The sequence below is a fragment of the Physeter macrocephalus genome, chromosome 8 (assembly GCF_002837175.3).
Source record: "Physeter macrocephalus isolate SW-GA chromosome 8, ASM283717v5, whole genome shotgun sequence".
In the NCBI taxonomy this organism is placed as follows: Eukaryota; Metazoa; Chordata; class Mammalia; order Artiodactyla; family Physeteridae; genus Physeter; species Physeter macrocephalus.
Genome location: NC_041221.1, coordinates 62,583,152 through 62,602,830, shown reverse-complemented (window position 1 = coordinate 62,602,830; position 19,679 = coordinate 62,583,152). Strand labels below are relative to the sequence as shown.

General features: G+C 36.7%; 1 pseudogene; it reads right to left on the bottom strand.

Moving 5' to 3' along the window:
• Window positions 1-446: 446 nt before the first annotated feature.
• LOC114486796 (cytochrome c oxidase subunit 2-like) lies at window positions 447-17,794 on the bottom strand (annotated as a pseudogene).
• Between the last annotated feature and the right edge of the window lie 1,885 nt (window positions 17,795-19,679).

Genomic DNA, 19,679 nt, shown 5'->3' with positions numbered 1-19,679 from the left:
GTTTGTACTTTGTGATTGTGAATAGCTGTTATTTGTTTTGATGTTATTTGAACTAATCATTTTTGAATAGAAATTATATGCTTGATTAGTCGATTAGGTGTAGGAAATAGAATGCTTGGAAATATGATAATTAAGATAACAATAGGAAGCCCTGTTATTGTTAAGATAATGAAAGAGGCAAATAAATTTTCATTCATTTTGTTTCTCAAGGAGTGGGTTGTTTTAGTGTTTTGGTAAATATTGATTCTGGGTTTGAATAGTAAATATATTTTGAAATTTTTAGTTGAGATATAATGAATAGGACTAGAATTATTGATAGGATAGTAATAAATCATGTTGATGTATCTAGTTGTGACATATCATTAAGGAGAGGATTAACTCCCAAGCTTTAACTTAAAAGGTTAACGTTATTTACCTTCTTAATGTATTTATAGTATTGATGCAGATCATTTCTCAAAGTATTTTAGTAGTACTAATTCAAGGACGATGGGCATAAAGCTATGATTTGACTCACAAATTTCTGAGCATTGTCCATAATATAGACCTGGTCATGCTGATATAAGAGTTGTTTGATTTAAGTATCCTGGAATGGCATCTGTTTTTAGGCCTAGTGAAGGTATAGCTCATGAGTGTAAAACGTCTTCTGAGGAGATTAGTATTCGGATTGTTATTGTCTATAGGTACAACTACTCCGTTATCTACTTCTAATAGTCGTAATTCTCCTGGTTTTAGACCTGATGTAGGAATTATATAGGAGTCAAAGTTTAAGTCTTCATAGTCTGTATATTCATAGCTTCAGTATCATTGGTGTTGTATGGTTTTTAGTTAGAGAGGGATTATTAATTTCATCCACCATGTAAAGAATTCATAATGATGGTAAGGCAATTAAAATTACGATAATAGCTGGTAAAATTGTTCGGATAGTTTGTACTTCTTGTGCATCTATTGTGCTTGTATGTGTTAATTTAGTTGTTAGTATAAGTGAAATAATATAGAGAACAAGAGAGCTAATTAAAAATATGATTATTAATGTATGATCATGAAAGTGTAGAAGTTCTTCTATAATGGGTGATGTTGCATCTTTAAATCCTAGTTGAAGGGACTAAGCTATGGAGATATATAGGACTTTCGCCTATAATTTAACGTTGACAAATTTACGTAAAATTTTACTAATGCCTCATTTATTGAAAAAGACATAATGGTTATGCTGTTGGCTTGAAACCAGTAGAAGAGGGTTCGAGTCTATCCTTTCTTCACTATTTTAAATTGACATAAGTGGGTTCTTCAAATGTGTGATATGATGGAGGGCATCAAGTTTAGTTACTCTAAATTTGTAGTAGTTAATCCTACTGTTAAGACTTCTCGTTTTGATGCAAATGCCTCTCAAATTATGAAAAATTTTAATATTACTGCTATTAGTGAAATAAAGGAGCCTATTGATGAAATAGTATTTCATGTTGTGTAGGCATCAGGGTAGTCAGAATATTGTCATGGTATTCCAGATAGACCTAGGCAATGTTGTGGGAAGATTATATTTACACCTACAAATACAATTACAAAGTGACCTTTTGCTCATGACTCATTGAGTTTATAACCTGAAAATAGATTAAATGTACGAAGCCTCCTATACTAGTGAACACTGCTTCTGTTGATAATACATAGTGGAAGTGTGCAACTACATAATATGTATTGTGAAGGCCAATATTTAGGGTTGAATTAGCTAAAACAATTACTGTTAGTCCTTCTACTGTGAAAAGGAAAATGAAGCCAAGAGCTCATATTATGACAGGGGATCATTTGATATTACCTCCATGAAGTGTTACTAGTCAGCTAAATATTTTACTCATGTAGGAATGGCAATAATTACAGTAGCTGATGTAAAATATGCTTGTGTATCAACATCTATTCCTACTGTAAACATATGGTGGGCTCCCAAGGTAAACCTTATGAAGCTGATTGACATTAAGGCTCAAACTATACCTATATACTCAAAAGGTTCTTTTTTTTCCTGAAAATATGTGGAATTATTCCAAATCCAGGTAAAACAAGAATATAAACTTCAGGGTGTCCGAAGAATCAACGTAAGTGTTGATATAAGATTGGATCACCTATCCCTGAAGGATCAGAAAAGGTTGTGTCTAGGTTTCAGTCTGTTAATAGTATAGTAATTCTGGCTGCTAGAACTGGTAGTGATAGTAATACAGCTGTAATTAGAATGGATCATACAAATAGTGGTGTTTGGTATTGGGACAGAGTGGGTGATTTTATATTAATAATTGTAGTAATAAAATTAATAGCACCTAAGATTGAGGAAACACCTGCTAAATGTAGGGAAAAACTGGTAAGGTCAATGAAAGCTCCTGAGTGGGCTGGGTTTCCAGCTAAATGTGGATATATGGTTCAGCCTGTACCGGTGCCAGCTTCAACTATTGATGATGCTAGTAATAGTATGAAAGAAGATGGAAGGTATCAGAAGCTTATATTATTTATGCAGGGGAAGGCTATATGGGGTGCTCCAGTTATGAATGGGACTAGTCAATCTCCCAAACCGCCAGTTATTATAGGTATGACTACAAAAAAGATTATTACAAATGCGTGGGCTGTTACAACTACATTGTAAATTTGATCATCTCCAAGTAATGTTCCGGGTTGACCTAATTCAGCATGAATTAATAGGCTTAGAGTAGTGCCTGCTATTCCAGCTCAAGCACCAAATAATAAATATGAAATACCTAATATCTTTGTGGTTGGTTGAGAATGATCAGTGGTTTATGAGCACAGGTAAAATGGCTGAGTAAACATTAGACTGTAAATCTAAAGACAGGGGTTAAGTCCTCTTTTTGCCACGTCCTGTGGTCAATCTAACATACTGAATTGCAAAGAAGCAGCTTCAATTCTGCTCGGACTATTTCTGCCTGTTTTTCCCTGACCGTGGGGGAAGTAGATTGAAGCCAGTTGACTAGAGTATTTAGCATTAACAAAAACTTCCTGGGAAATGTGAGCCCACCAATCTAGTGAGGATTTAGCTTAATTACAGTGTTTGATTTGCATTCAATTGATGTAAGATATAGTCTTGCAATCCTTATTAAACAAGAATTAAGCAAATTGTCCTTATTTAGGGCTTTGAAGGCTTTTGGTCTATACTAACCTAAATTCCTAGTCCATTACTGAAAAGTGTAAGTGGTAATAACATTGTAGATATAATGATTACTGTTGGTAGGAAGATCATTTGTTTTGTGAAATCAAATTGTCATTTTATTTTTATGTTGTTGGTGGAGGGAAATATAGTCTGTGCTGTGGAGTATGTGAGTCATATGAAGAAATATCGATTAAGTAATGCCATAATACCTATTAATGTAGGTAAAATAATGTTATTATTTTTGGTTCTTTCTTGAATGATTATTTATTTTGGTATTAATCCTGATAGTGGTGGAAGACCTCCTGCTGATAATAGGGTCATATAGAATAAAGGATGTGAATGGGCATTTTATTTCATGTCTGTGATAGTGATAGTGTAGTGGAGGCTGAGCTATAAGTAAATAGCATAAATATGGTAAATGTTATTATGATATAGATTAGTAGATTTAGGATTGTTATAGTTGGATTATACAATATAATAGCTTGTTATAGTTATTCACCCTATATGGGTGATTGATGAGTAGTCTCTGATTTTTCATAATTGGGTTTGTTTAGTCTGCCTCATCCTCCAATTATAATTGATAATATAGATACAGAGAGTATGAAATTTAGGTTAATGGGTGGTGAAATTTGGTATAATACTGATAGGGGTGCGAGTTTTGTCATGTTAATAAAATTAAGCCTGCTATTAATGAGGTGTCTTGTGTGACTTCAGATACTCAGAAGTGGAATGGAGATAGCCCTAGTTTTATGATTAAGGCTATTGTTATTACTATTGATGCTGCTCAGTTAAAGATTTCTGTAATAGTTCATTGGCCGGAATAGAATAGGTTAATTATAACCAATATTCTAAGTAATAATGATGCGGTGGCTTGTATCAGAAAATCTTTAGTAGAGGCTTCCATGACTCGTGGGTTGAATTTTTTTTATTTTAATGGGAATAATGGCTAGTATACTTATTTCAAATCCGATTCAGATAAGGATTCAGTGTTAACTGGTACTTACAGTTATGTTATTCCTGAGATAAGGGTTGTTATGATAATAAGAATAACAGGATTTCCTAGTCGGGGAAGGATATAAACCAACATTTTCGGGGTAGAGTCGATCATATCAGAATTAAGGATAGAATGCTCAAATTCATACGAAGGAAATTGTTGATGGTAGTGTTTTGATAATGAAGTGGGTTGTGTATAGTTCTGATGTGTGGAGGTTGTGCGGGGCTCCTAGAAAGAGGATTGTTAGGAAAATATTTATGATGATGTTGGCATATTCTGCTAAGAAAAATATAGTGAATGAGCCTACTGCATATTCTACATTGAAGCCCCATATGAGTTCAGATTCTCCTTCTGTTAGGTTGAAGGGGGCTTGATTGGTTTCTGCTAGGGTAGAAATAAATCATATTATGGCCAGCGGTCATGCTGGGAAGATTACTTATAAATGTTCTCGTGTTGTGATGAGGTTGAGAGGGTAAAGGATCTGTTTGTTCGAAGGATTGACAGGAGAATGCTTGCTAGTGTTACTTCATATGAGATTGTCTGTGCTACCTCTGATAGGGCTCCAATTAGGGCATGTTTTGAATTGGAAGCTCATCCAGATCATAGGATGGAGTAGACAGCTAGGCTTGGCACAGCTAGTATAAATAATACCCCTAAGTTTATATTAGTAAGGAGGTAGGTTATGGGTAGGGGAATTCATATGCTTAGGGCTAAAGTTAAGGCTAGAATGGCTGTGATAATAAAAATGGAAATAGAAGATGTAGCTGGTTGTAGTGGCTCTTTGATGAATAATTTGATTGCATCAGAGATAAGTTATAGTAGGCCATATGTTCCAAAGATATTTGGTCCTTTTCGAAGTTGCATAGCCTAGAATTTTTCATTCAATTAATGTTAGGAATGCTACAGCTAGAAGAATAAGGATAGTGAGTATAAAGATATTAATTATAAACATATTTTTAGGGAGAGGATTTGAACCTCTGGTTATAAATTTTTAAGTTTTACGCAATTACTAGACTCTACCACCTTAACAAACCCTGTTCTTGGGTAATGTTTTCTATATGTTAAGATTATATCATTAACTGATTTTAAGGTGCTTTTAAAAGGTAGGCCTCATTTCTCTTGTCCTTTTGTACTGGGAGAAATATATAATAGATAGAAACCGACCTGGATTGCTCTGGTCTGAACTCAGATGACCTAGGGCTTTAATTGTTGAACAAATGAAACTTTAATAGCGGTTACACCATCGGGGTATCCTGACCCAACATCGAGGTCGCAAACCCTATTGTCAACATGAACTCTAGAATAGGATTGTGCTGTTATCCCTAGGGTAACTTGTTCCATTGATCAAAATATTTGGATCAATAAGTGATAATGTGTTTTGACTAGCAGGTCTAGATTTTAATCATTAGGAAGCTTTTTTGTTCTCCAAAGTCACCTCAACCAAAATTGTCAACCCTCGTGAAAATTATATTATTCCCTGGTGGTTAAGTTATATTTATTTGGGTTAATTAATTAAAGCTCCATAGGGTCTTCTTACTTTTTTACTCCTACCTCTTCACAGGAAGGTCGATTTCACTGATTGAAAGCAAGAGACAGTAAAACCTTTGTGTGGCCATTCATACAAGTCCTTATTTAGAGAACAAATGATTATGCTGCCTTTGCACGGGCAGGATACCACAGCTGCTTAACAGTTATCACTGAGCAGGCAGTGCCTCTAGTTATGCTAGAGGTGATGTTTTTGGTAAACAGGCGAGGTTTATGTTTGCTGAATTCCTTTCACTTTTTTTAATCTTTCCTTGGGTGCATACCTGTGCTGGGTTAACAGTGTACTTAATAAATAATTTAGTGTTGAATTGTGTTTATTCGCTGTTAACTCTCAGTATATTATCAGTTACCTTTGTTTTGGGTATTAAATCCAAAAAATAATCACAAAGACTGATGTTAAGGAGATTGCCACCTTTGTTTACTTCTACAGAGTTTTATGGTTTCAGGTCTTACATTTAAGTTTTTAAGCCAGTGTGAGTTAATTTTTGTAAATGGTGTAAGATAGGCGTCCAGTTTTATTCTTTTGCATGTGGCTGTCCAATTTTCCCAGCATCATTTATTGAAGGGACTGTCCTCTTCCCACTGTAGATTCTTAGTTCTTTGGTTGTAAATTAATTGACCACATATGTGTGCACTTAACTGCTGGGCTCTCTGTACTGTTCCACTGAGCTATGTGTTTGTTTTTATGCCAACATCATACTTTTTTGATTATTATAACTTCACAGTCTAGTTTGAAATCAGAGAGCATGATGCCTCCAGCTTTGCTCTCAAGATTGCTCAAGATTGCTTTGGATATTTGGGGGTCTTCTGTGGTTCTATACCACTTTTATGATTTTTTTCTATTTCTGTGAAAAATGCCACTGGAATTTTTATAGGGATTGCAATGTCTTTATAGATTTCTTGGGGTAGTATGGACATTTTAACCATATTAATTCTTCAAATCCATGAGCGTAGAATATCTTTTTATTTATTTGTATTTTCTTCAATTTTTTTTCATCGATGTTTTGTGGTTTTCAGTGTAAAAATTTTCACCTCCTTGGTTAAATTTATTCTTGAGTATTTTTTTTCTTTTTGATGATATTTTAAATGGGATTGCTTTCTTAATATCTTTCTGATAGTTCATTGTTAGTGTATAGAAATGCACCAGATTTTTACATACTGATTTTTATATCCTGGAACTTTCCTGAAATTTATTTAGTTCTTGCATTTTTTTGGAGGCGGAATCTTTTGGATTTTCTATATATAAGATCAGCAGGGCTTCCCTGGTGGCGCAGTGGTTGCGCGTCCGCCTGCCGATGCAGGGGAACCGGGTTCGCGCCCCGGTCTGGGAGGATCCCACGTGCCGCGGAGCGGCTGGGCCCGTGAGCCATGGCCGCTGAGCCTGCGCGTCCGGAGCCTGTGCTCCGCAACGGGAGAGGCCACAACAGAGGGAGGCCCGCATACCACAAAAAAAAAAAAAAAAAAAAAAGATCAGCAAATAGTGACAGTTTTACTTCTTCCTGTATGAGTTGTATGCCTTTTATTTCTTTTTCTTGCTAATTGCTCTGGCTAGGACTTCCAGTTGAATAAGACTGGTGAGAGCAGTCATCCTTGTTTTTTCCTGATCTTAGAGGAAAAGGTTTCAGGTTTTCACCAGTGTGATGTTAGCTGTGGGCTTGTAACTCATAGGTATGTCCTTATTGCTATGTACATATATGGCCTTTTATGCTGTGGTTTGTTCCCTTTATATCCACCTTATTAAGAGTTTTTATCATAAATGGATGTCGAATTTTGTCAAATGCTTTTCATTAATATGATGTACTACATTGATCTGTGAATGTTCAACCATCCTTGCATCTCTGGAATAAGTTGCACTTGATCATGGTGAATGATTCTTTTAATAGTGAATTCGGTTTGCTGATATTTTGAGGATTTTTGCATCTATGTTCATCAGTGATAGTAGTCTGTAATTTTCTTGTGGTGTCCTTGTCTGGTTTTGGTATCACGGTAATGCTAGCCTTCTAAAAAGAGTTTGGAAGTATTTCCTTTTCTATTTTTTTGGAAGGGTTTGAGGAAGATTGGTATTCATTAAATATTTGGTAGAATTCACCAATGAAGCTGTCTGGTCTTTGACTTTTGTTTGTTGGGAGGTTTTGATTACTGATTCAATCTCCTAACTAGTAATTGTTCCGTTCAGATTTTCTATTTCTTCACAATTCAGTCTTGGTAGTTGTTACGTTTCTAGGAATTTATCCATTTCTTCTAGGTTGTCTAACTCAATGGTGTGTACTTCTTCACAGCAATCTCCTACAACCCTTTATATTTCTGTGGTATGCATTGTAATGTCTTTGATTTCTGATTTTGAGTCCTCTTTATTCTTGGTGAGTCTAGCTAAATGTTTGTAATTTTTAAAATATCTTCAGAGAACCTGTTCTTAGTTTCATTTATTTTTTTTTCTACTGTCTTTAGTCTCCATTTGTTTCTATTCTGATCTTTATTTCCTTCCTTCTGCTAAAGCTGGGTTTTAATTGTTTTTTTTCTAGTTCCTTGAGTAGTAAGTTAGGTCTTTTTTAATTTGAGATATTTGATTCTTGATGTAGGCATTTATGGCTATGAACTTCTCCCTTAGAACTTCTTTTGCTGTATCCCATAAGATTTAGTTTGTTGTATTTCCATTTTCATTTGTTCAAGTTTTTTATTTATTTATTTTTTTTGACTGCGTTGGGTCTTCGTTGCTGTGCACAGGCTTTCTCTAGTTGCAGCAAGTGGGGGCTACTCCTCATTGCAGTGCGCAGCTTCTCATCATGGTGGCTTCTCTTGTCACGGAGCACGGGCTCTAGGCATGTGGGCATTAGTAGTCATGGCACATGGGCTCAGTAGTGGCTCGCAGGCTCTAGAGCGCAGGCTCAGTAGTTGTGGCACACAGGCTTAGTTGCTCTGTGACATGTGGGATCTTCCCATGTCCCCTGCATTGGCAGGCAGATTCTTAACTACTGCACCACCAAGGAAGTCCCCAAAGTATTTTTGATTTTTTTTTTGACCCATTGATTATTCAGTAGCATATTGTTGAATTTCTACTTCTTTGTGAATTTTCCAGTATTCTTCAGTAATTGATTTCTTGTTTCATTTAATTGTGGTTGAAAAGATGCTTGATATGATTTCAATCTTCTTAAATTTATTAAGACTTGTTTTGTGGCCCACCATATGATCTATCCCAGAGAATCTTCTGTGTGCACTTGAAAAGATTCTATAATCTCTTGGGTAGAATTTTTTTTATATACCTGTTAAGTCCATCTGGTCTAATGTGTCATTTTGGGCTGATGTTTCTTATTTATCTTCTGACTGGGACAATTTATCCACTGATGAACGTGGGGCTTTAAAGTCCCATACTACTATTGTATTGCATGGCTTATTTCTTCATTTAGGTCTATAAATATTTGCTTTACATATTTAGGTGTTCCTATGTTGGGTACATGAATATTTACAAATGTTATATTGTTGATTGAACTGTTTTCATTATGTAATGCCCTTCTTTGTCTCTTGTTACAGTCCTCGTTTTAAAGTCTATTTTGTCTGATGTAAGTATACTTACCCTAGCTTTCTTTTAGTTTCCATTTGCATGGAATATCTTTTTCCATCCTTTTACTGTGTATGCCCTTGTGTCTTTTGTAGCCAGCCTGCAGATGGTTCTTTTAAATTTTTATTTTATCCCTTCATGCACTCAGTGTCTTTTGAGTGGAGAATTTAATATATTTATTTTAAAGTAATTATTGATAAATAGGTACTTATTGCCATTTTTATTGTTTCTGGCTGTTTGTATTTCTTCTGTTCTTCTCTTGCTCTCTTCCTTTGTGATATTATAACTTTCTGTAGTGGTGTTCTTGTATTTCTTTAGCTTTCTCTTTTGTGTAGCTACTGTAGGTTTTTGCCTTGTGGTTACCATGAGGCTTTAATAAAACAACTTATATTTATAACAGTCTAATTTAAGTTCTTAACAACTTAAGTTCAAATGCATCTAAAGCTCTACATTTTAATCTCCCCCTGCCTCATTTTATGTTCTTGATGCCATATTTTACATTTTAATCTTATGTATCCCTTTCCTAATTATTGTAGTTATAGTTATTTTATTACTCTTGTCTTCTAACCTTCATACTAGCTTTACAAGTGATTAATTCACCATTTTACAACATTAGATTATTCCAAAGTTTACTATATATTTACCTTTACCAGTGAGATTTATACTTCATATCTTTTCCTGTTACTAATTAGTGCCCTTTCTTTTCGGCTTAAAGCAGTCCCCTTAACATTTCTTTTAAGGACAGTTTAGTTATGATGAACATTTTTAGATTTTGCTATCTCATCTTCAATTCTGAATGATAACTTTGCTGGGTAGAGTATTCTTGGTTTGAATATATTGTGCCACTTTCTTCTAGCCTGCAAGGTTTCTGCTGAAAAATCTGATAGTCTTAGGGGGGTTTCCTTTATGTAACAAATTGATTTTCTCTTGCTGCTTTTAAGATTCTCCCTTTGTCTTTACTTTTGTCATTTTAATTATGTGTCATGGTGTGGGTCTGTTTTGGGTTCATTTTACTTGGAATTTTCTGGCTTCCTGGATCTAGATGTCTGTTTCCTTTCCCAGGTTAGGGAAGTTTGGGGCCATTATTTTTTCAAATAAATTTTCTGACACCTTTCTCTCTTCTCTTGTGGGGCCCCTATAATATGAATATTGGTATGCTCAATGTTGTTCTTTAAGTCCCTTAAGCTATCTTTACTTTTTGTCATCATTTCCTTTTGCTGCTCTGATTAGATAGTTTCACTGCCCTGTCTTTGAGTTGACTGATCCTTTCTTTAGCTTCATCTAGTCTGCTATTGAAATTTTCTAGTGTATTTTTCAGTTCATTTATTGGATTCTTCTGTTCTATGACTACTATTTGGTACTTTCTTATATTTTCTATTCCTTCGTTGAAATTCTCACTGTGTTCATTCTTCTGAGTTTGTTGAACATCTTTATGACCATTATTTTGAATTCTTTATCAGGTAAATCAGTTATATCTGTTTCATTAAGAACTTGTTCTTAGGTGTGTTCTGCCTTTTAGAACACATTTTTCTGTTTCTTCCTTTTCCTTGACCCTCTGTATTAGTTTCTATGTATTAGATAAAACACCCACCTCTCCCAGTCTTGAAGGAGTGTCCTCATGTAGAACATGAACCTTATCGTTCAACCCTGCCCTAGCTCTTGGTTACCTTTTTTGATTGTTCAAGCATTCAAGATTATTTTATTCTTAGTGACTCCCAGTAGTTGAGGCTGTCAGTGTCCTAAAGGGGAATAGCTCAGTCAGTACATAGATTCAAGCTGATGGAAGCCAGACCCTTAGGCAGCAGCTTTTAAAGTACACAAATATATATGGTCTTATGTGACTGTATGCATAACTTTCACTGGCCACAGGAGTCATGGAATCTAAAGGCATCTTGTGTGTGGCAGTTTCAAAAATTGGGGTGCCAGATGAGTACACAAGGTCCTTTAGAAAAGATACAAGTGGCCTAGAGCAAGGCATAGGGAGAGCACAAACATGGAGTCTAGCAGCTTCTGTCCTTGGAATACCCCTCTATTAGGACCTAGACATGTGACAAAATAGAAGCGTGTTCCCCAGGCTGAAGCACCAGGAGAAGCAAATAGACCTCTATCACATAAAGACTGGGGATGTGTTTCAGTCTGCTGTCTGCACAGTGTCTTGGCAGTGGTAGCTTGCCAAGAACCATCTCTCTGTTTGTTACCATCCCATGGAACTCAGGAAAGGAAGCCCTGCTGGCCATCAGAACTAGGCAATCAAGGGGCATTCCCTGGGGGGCAACCACAAAAACGAAAGCACCAGACATAAAAACTGGGCACCAGACACACGTAAGAGTCCTCCTCTTGGGGTGTGGCAGAGGGAGAGAACAAAGATTGTGCCTGTCCTCTAAGGTTTCTGGGGAAGATTACATTAAGCTCTTAGATGTTTGTTTAGCTAGAAACCTATCCCTCAGGCCATAGCTATGAAGATAAGCTGGTAGGCCTCTTTCACAGAAAGACTGGGTGCCTCAGTCTGCTGCCTCTTGCTGTGCTCTGGGGGTGGCAGCCATGTAATAACTCTTTCTCCATTGGTTACAATTTTTTAGGATTCTCAAGCTTGAGCTCCACTGGCCACCAGAGCCAGGCAATTAAACTTGGCAGGGTGCTAGAGAAGGGTACGAGCTCCTTTCTAAGGGATAAAGGTGAGCTGGAGAGAGGTGGCAGAGAGAGAGGATAGAGATGCTGCCCACCAACCTCTGTCTCTGGAGAGTACCCTATCAGGCCTCTAGATGTGTGTTAAATTGGATGCCTGCCCCCCCGGCTGATACTTTATGTGAAAGAGGCTTACTTGCTTGTCTTAAAGCCTGGGCTCCTCTCAGTTGACTGCCTCTGTGCTGGTTTCTGAGGCAAGCGAATCTGAGTCCACAAACTCTTTATGGGCTGTTTCTCGGTTTGCTATAGACTCATGGGTCTCATGGATGTGAGCCCCATTGATTTTAAAAGCTGGATGTTTTGGAGTTTATCTCTCAGATGAAGACTTTAAGAGTTGGGGTGCCTGATGTGGAGCTCAAACCTTTTCCTCCACAGGGAGAAGCTCTGGGTTTTGAGCTCCCTCCTGATTGTGGGTCACCACACCCAGTAAGGAGTTTATGGTGAGACTGTCTCAGCCTCTCTTACCTGCTTTTTTTTTTTTTTTTTTTAATTTGCCCAGTGTATAGGGGTTGCTCAGGTAGTTTTTCATTTTTTTCAGAGGAAGTTTTTTGATATGTAGCTACAGATTCAGTGTGTTCATGGGATGAGTGACTTCAGGACCTTCTACATCACCATCTTGAACCAGAACCTGTACTTGGTCTTTGAGTTAGTGGAGCTAATATATACTTAAACTGAGCCAGAAATGTCAGTGTCTCCTCTCAGTTTCTAGTTCTCACTCTTGAAATCCTATTGGTCACCATTACCTACTTTCTAAATTGAACTGTCGTGTATCCTGTACACTTCACCACTACTGAGCCACCTTTATTTCAAGCATATAGATAACCTAACAGCTTTTTAATGCTTGTTCTGTTTCCACCATTGCCTCCTATTAGTCCATTTCCTATATTGCCATTTGAGTGATATTTCAAAATTCAAATCTGCTCAGACTAATTTCTTGCTTAAATTCCTTCAAGAATTTTTCAAAGCTGGAACATGAAATCCAGACTTCTAAAGTATTTCAGAAAAGTGTGATGATCTCAGCCCTGAGCCTCTCTTTTTCTCTTCCACCCTGTGATGACCTATGTGAATGGCTTTGGAGTTCTAGGAATACACAGTGCTCTGCTCTACCTCTGTGGTTTGCCTTTGTTGCTCTCTCTGTGTGGAACAACCTTCTTCTTCCACTTCTGCTCCAGCATAACTCCTACATCTCCTATATGTTTTAGCTCAGGTCTCATTTCTTCTAGTACCCTTTCTTGGAACATCCCAATCTTTGCCTCCAATCTGGGTTAATTGCCCCCTTCTGTGCTTTCACAGTAGTTTGTATGTAACCTCTATATTGGCACACATCAAATTGTATTGTAATTGTCTGCTTGGTAGTATACTGTTTTGAAATTTTAATCCAGACTTTCTCTCAATACTTGCCTTCTTATATTGTCTATACAATATATTATCTGCCTTTCTACCATTCGGTCAGAATTGCTTTAAGGGAGGAACAATATACTTTAAAAAAATATGATTTTTAGTTGAAATTGCCTGAGATTTAGGACTTATTTATTTAGAAAATAAAAAAAGAAATTCTAGTGTTAAAGGACTTGGGGCATAAAAAATAGATTAGGAAGAAAAGTTGAGCAGTCAGACTACCTCTCCACCAGACTAAAGATTCTTTGGACTTGGTGGGTATGGGGTGAAGTGAGAAGAAATTTAGAGGAGAACTAAGAGAACCATCAGACTTGAGTGTTCCCGAGAAGTGTCCAAGACCAGAGCCTGCCATGTGGCCTTTTATTTAGAAGTCTTTTTCAGGTCCAATAGGAACCTAGCAAAAATGATTAGCATCTTCTGAGGGTGCCAGATATATTCTTTCTAGGTCTACCTTTTCAATGTTATTGAGAAAAATAGACACATAGTAACTTCATTTTTTAAAAATTAAAGCCAAGGTGATTATTTCTGAGGGGTGAACATAGAGGGGGATTCCTGCTAAAACCAGTTGGAACTGGTTTAGCCACAGAAACCTCAGAATGACCATGAAGCATGTATTATAGTTCTTTTGAGGTCTTGCTACTGGCAAGACTTTTACCTAGGGATAGAGGACTATTGTCTAAAAAAATGTATTTCATAAGATTTCAAGAAGACATTTTTGTGAGTTCTTTTAGAATGAAACAACTTTCTAATGTTCACTTCAATTATTTATTGGACACAAATATTAGGAAATAGTAATGTATAAACTGTGGTAATTTATTAATATTAACTTATACATTTTCCTCTATCACAATTGTATGAGTTCATTGAGGTAGTATTCTATTTATATATTTTTATGTACACCAAGAAATTAGCACATAGAAGACATTCTATAAATGTTTGTTGATTAATATAACTGGAAGTCCCTTAATTTATTATTTTCCGTTAATTTTGATTCTTTGCATGTTGCCTGCTTTGTCTAGACAGGCAGGTGACCCTCTTGTCACTGAGTTCTGTTCAGGAAGTTATTTTGACCCTTGTGGACCCATGTGGATATTCCTAGGACCATCTTGCTTGGCTTATTTTTAGCACAGAGTTTGGGAAACAGCTTTAGAGGCATATTTGAAAGAAAATATGTGGAAATAGAGCTGTTGGCATGATTAGAACATTAAGCAATCTTAAAATTAGTAGTAGATCTGCTGTAATGCAAATAGATGGATAACTGGGTGCTTCACCACGCTCTGAGGTCCAAGACCAAGGTAAGCCTGCATATTACCTGAAGCATCACTGTATCACACACAATACATTTTAAAAAGCCTATACCACTCACACATCCCATCCATACATTGCCTGGTTGAATGCTTCTTTCCCAGGCTGTGTCAGTAGGGTGCAAAATAATAATTGGATCCTAGAATTCAGATACAGGAACACATGGTCTTCAGGTAGCAGAGGTGACTTTTTAATACCATAGCAGCCTTTCTTGATTCTACAACCAAGAGCTTTGACTCTGGAATATAGTCAGTCAGGTATAAAAAGTTACCTACCTTAAAAGATGACAAATGTTAGAGTTAACTCCTTTGCCTAAGTCCAAAATCATGTGTAGGAAACTCATAGCCCTAAATAAAAATACACTCATTCTGTCTCTAGTTCAAGCTCAGCACTGTGCCTAGGATTGTAGATGAGGAAGGAAAAAAATGGAAATAGGTATCCTAGGACCAAAAGTAATACAAATTGAGAGGAGATGAAAAATGTTCTCAGACCAAGACTGAGAAATTCAGGAATATAGTCTCTTAGATATTTATTGTAATCTCCAAAAAATAAAACAAGATAAACCCAAAGAACAAAAACCACTTTCTATACAGAATTCACATACAAACTTAATACCTAATAGAGCACATACAGTTCTTACACAATTAATTTTAATAAAGAGAATTAAAACTTCACAATGTGAATACACTTTATAGCGTTAAACCCAGACAAGAGCTCCTGTGGACACATGAAGAGTCAAAATGTTTGCTGTGCAGCAGTAGTTTTCAAATAAACATCACGATCACTATATGAAAGCATTAAGCCGTTTACTCAATTTTTTCTCAAGAAGAGCTAGCTCCACAGTGCAGTCACTAAGAAGGAGCCGAAAGTGCCTGGTTACAAAGGAAGGTATTCATCTATGCACTTCCCCACACCCTTTATGGGAAACACAGAACCACAGAAAAATCTCTGGGCTCACATCTGCCTGGTTGACACTGGATTTGACAATGCCTTGTGGTTTGGTGCATGGGCAAAATGTCTAAATCTACTGTTCTTATGAGCTTCAGATTAATTTGTGTTTTGGGCCCGAGTCTGGGGCTGTTCAGCACAGGGGAATATGACAATACTTCAGCATGCTTTCCTCATGGGGATAAAACAGAGAGAACCAAACTGGGGTAATTTGTTGGGTTTCCGAGGGCCAGTCTGTTTCTCTGGAGGAAAACAATGATCTCTAGCTGCCAGCTCTGTCCCCTTTCCATTCAAGGGAACAAACTGTGACCTTTCCCATTTATTTGCCTGGCACAGTCTCCTCTATCTAATTCTTTCTGGGCTCCTGTCTCACCTCTTCAATGGAGCCATTCTTGACTTTTCCTGTTTTTGTAGGTCTCGCATTCTCTGTGCTCCTATAGCCTGACATAACATAGCATTTAGATCATATCCTGGTATTTTGTTCCTTGTTCTTCAGTCAGTAAGCTTATTAGAGGCCAGAGCCATACCTCTTCCATGTTTGATTCCCACAGCACTGAGTACATGGTATTCAGTAACTATTGACAACATTTAAACACACCCTTAAATCATCATTCTAATGTTGGCTACCTGCTTACGTTTTTCTTTTTTTTTAAAATTTGGCACGAAGTAGTCTCTAACCTCCCTGTTTCACCCACCTCTACTTGACTTCTGTGGGTCCGAGACCAGGCTATCACATGTAAAATAGGGCCACACATCGCTGGTAGTGGCCCAAAGCCATTTAATATGATTGGCACATTCTCACATGTCAATTTCAGGCAGTTGCCGTAGAACTGAAGGCTTCCTGTGATGTACAGAGGGCCATGGTCATCTAAAACCAACTGTTTTTCATCATTTTTAGTGAAAAACTCAACGTTTTTCCCGAGGGTATCATGATTTACTCTAACTAAATGAAAAGGCAAAACACAGTATTAAAATGAGTGTTTTGCCTTAAAAATTAAAATGGCAAATAGGAGTTTAAGGTAGTTGTCCTACTTGAAACTTCATATACATAAATACATAGTTTTTGGTAATCCAGCAACCAGGCCTAATTTCTTGATTTTGTATCTCATTGAAGTTCTAGGCCACCAATTATGAGATTAACCAAGGGAGTCTGAGGACAAATATATGAGTTTATGATGCTATACCAAAGTGATTTAAGGATTCTGCCTTGTTTCTTCTGTATTATCAGTGTGGACAATTGAGAATTGAAAGTGAATATGACATTAGCAACAACCTAAAAAGACATCAATATTTTAGGATTCTCAGGACTGACAGTGTTAAATTTGCAAACAAAACACAAGGTTGAGTAACAATAAAATATACACAAAAATATGAGTGAAAATTCTTAGGAGACAGAACATGTGATCAACATTTCAGAGAAAAATAAAAATGACTTTTCCTTATGTGCATATTTTTTCTTAGGTTTCTAAATTAACCTCTTATAAAAGGCTTAAGGAAAATTCTGAATTAAAGAAGGGAATGCCTATATAAAATAAACTAACAGCCATTCTGTCTTGAAAATAAAATCCACAATTCTAAAAGGCAAAATTGACATATATTCCCAGATCCTAAATGTTTGGTCTTATAGGGGAAAAAAAAACATACCTTGAAGTAGGCACAGAGGAGTTTCACATGACACCAATAAGGTATTTACTGTATAAATTGTACCACTAGACAAATACAGCTACACGAAATAATCTGAGTAAGTCAAACAGCCATCAAAGCATCTCACACATTCATTATAATGCACTCTTTCACACTAGTTTATATACACTGAGTAAGTCATTAAATATTGCACTTATTGGCCCATGAACCCTCAATTCTGAGGTGTTGAAAAATAGAAAACAAATCTATTTTTATAACATATTTCATGCAACATTTAAGACATTTCAGTTCCACAAACACCATTAAGTAGTTGTACATTTGGACAGTTCAACGGTATCACATCACGTCTGACATTAACAATATATTAACAGGAATTACAGGAAGTTTTCATTCAGCACATATCCTAGGGATGATGAGACAATGCATGGAAAACCATCATACTGAAACAGCAAACAATCCCCAGATTTCACTTTTATGAGGCGTATGGAACCACTAGACAGATGTAATTTATACTCACGTCCCTGAAAGGCCAGGTGTCTGTGGCTCATGTACCATCTGCATCTTTAAGAATGGCATTCATGAACCTAAGCAACCTCTAGTGCCAAATAATATGACCATGGAAACATTTCCATTAAGAAATAAAGCCACAGCCAACTCTCAGTTGTCCACAATGAAGGAAAGTATGAACACAGGTGAATGAAATACACAGGTCCCCCCCACCCCTCCCACCTCATTTCAGCAAGTAATGACCGGTTGAAATTCTACCACAAACTGTACTGATGGGAGGTAAATGGTGAAACTTGAGTCTCATTTCCTATTCTTGGTCCTGTCACTCTGTGAGGATAGTGCTTTAAAAAAGTGAAATGATAAAAAATCAGGAAGTAGAAAAGAGAATTGTAAATAGAAAGCTCAATTTGTCCACTAGCTACATGGTCTGATCTTAATACTCGAGCTCTGACGGAGGCTTTGCAATAATTTCTTTTCTCTAGAAGGTTTGCAAATTATATTCTCTCTATCCTCCCCTTTTAATGGGAATTAATTCTCTGCACAGCCGCAAATCAAATCAGTGTGAAGAATCTATTTTGTAGACCTTTTTAAGGGAAATGCCAGTTACAGTTGTTGGAGCATAGTAAAAGCTCCCTTTTCCCTAGCACTGAGAAAGCACCATATATGGAAATTTTCCTTCATAGAAAAGGTATCTGTGTTTGAGTGTGTATGTGCTGGGAGGGGCAATACTATCTGTGTGGCCCAAGTGTAAATATTTTAATCTACTTAAGGGAAGTATTTGACTAGAGTGTCAAGCATTCCTGTAAAGGTTTTTAAGAAAACATTTATTTATGAAACAACAATAGGTGGATATATTTTAAATAAATTCTCTAGACCTGTTTTTGTCCCCTTAGAGGATATTGTATTTTTAGAAGCTGGAACCCTTTAGGTGCACTGTACAGATAATCAAAATGCTTTTTTTTTCCTGGTTATAAACTTCATCTTTTACCCAATTTTCCCAATTTGTTTCAGAATATAAAACAGGTTTTTGTCTTTAACTGGCTTTGATCAAAAATTTACCTAAAATATAAAGGAATCTAAAAAGCTGACCCTGATTGTTCAGCTGATCAAAAAGCCTTCACCATTTTACTGGCAGACCCCTAAAACACAGGTATTACACACAAACGGGCAAAGCCAAGCAGAGCTGGAGTGGCTGCATCTTCTAGGGGGTGATAAGAAAAGCCACATGGGTCTAGTTGCTCACATGGTAGCCTGACATGGCACACTGAGTGAGTACACACACAAAGGAACAAAGAGTTCTAGTTGCCAGTCATGCAAACTATAATTTAGAGAGAGAGAGAGCATTCTTCAGACAGAAAGGCCACCTCCCAAGTATGCCACGCCAAAAATTCCTGATGGAGCATTCCAATAGTATATGAAAATTATTAAACACTTTTTGACCTAGAAGGGTTTTAATCATGACTTTAAGATTTATCATAGTATTTCACATGCAGCTGCTACCTCAGCCTTGGGGTAGCTTGGGAGAGTCTGGATACATTTTGAATATAGCCTCACAGATGCCACACAGTTGACTGAAGGATGGCACAGTATATCCTCACTGAGCACGAAGAGACACATTGGATAAAGCACATCAAAATGAGCCACTGATTACCGACTACCACGCTCCAAAATTAACGTTGCTTCATGGAAGTTCAGTTAACAGTAGACTGTATTTTACTTCAGAGCAAGAACATTGCATCCCTGAAAGTCTATCCACAGTACAGATGTAGTTAAAGTTGGAAGTTTAAATTAGTTCCTGAAAGATAACCAATGTGCTGAACCAAAGAGCTATTATTAATCTGGATAAGGGTTAAGTAGGTGAAATACATATTTGTTTGTTGAGTATATAGATGTCTTGTATAATTGCGGTTGTAGTGGAATTTATAGTTCATATTTAACATAACGCTGCAGCTTTCGGC